Genomic DNA, 587 nt, shown 5'->3' with positions numbered 1-587 from the left:
TTTTCTGCTACACAGACTGTGTTTAGATCAGAAGTAGAGAAAGGGATAGTAAGGACCCACGACAAAGGAATCCTGAGCATGGGTAATAGTTCTGAACTCAGTGGCACAGAGAAAGAAAGGAATGAAAAGTTAGAAGCAAAACTAGCAGCAATATATAATTCTATTTCATTTTTTCACATCATGGTTTTATCGAGACAAATCTGAATATCTGTGATATTGATGTTTCCTGTAGCCCTTCGACAAACTAACTTCACATTGTTAGGCAGAATTTTCACATCACATATGGATTTCGTACCTTGTTCACGTTCACCATTTCATTACAGACATAATTACATCCCTTGCTCCACCTAGTCTATTTGGCTTGTTGTTTTTCCTGACGCACTAACTATCTGTGGTACTATACGTCCTTTTTAGAAATACTGATGTGAAAAAACCCTGTTTAAATCAGCAGTGATTAATGCTATGACTGAAATAAAACTCTAATGATGTGTTAAGAAAATATCAGCATATTAATCAGGGAAACTGATTACTTCTAAAATGTCTTTTTGATGGAATCACTGTGACAGCCACTCACCAGTCAGCATGAA

At 36.1% G+C, this 587-nt stretch overlaps 1 pseudogene across 1 annotated transcript in view; it reads right to left on the bottom strand.

Annotated features, from left to right (window-relative positions):
* The window catches only part of LOC104841549, a 7,898-nt pseudogene that overhangs the window by 6,364 nt on the left and 947 nt on the right, over positions 1–587 (bottom strand). The gene's annotated exons all lie outside the window — the stretch shown is intronic.

Source organism: Haliaeetus leucocephalus, unplaced genomic scaffold (genome assembly GCF_000737465.1).
Source record: "Haliaeetus leucocephalus isolate CR32 unplaced genomic scaffold, Haliaeetus_leucocephalus-4.0 Scaffold887, whole genome shotgun sequence".
NCBI lineage: Eukaryota > Metazoa > Chordata > Aves > Accipitriformes > Accipitridae > Haliaeetus > Haliaeetus leucocephalus.
The sequence above is the reverse complement of the archived record's forward strand: the minus strand, read 5'-3'. Positions and strand labels throughout refer to the sequence as shown.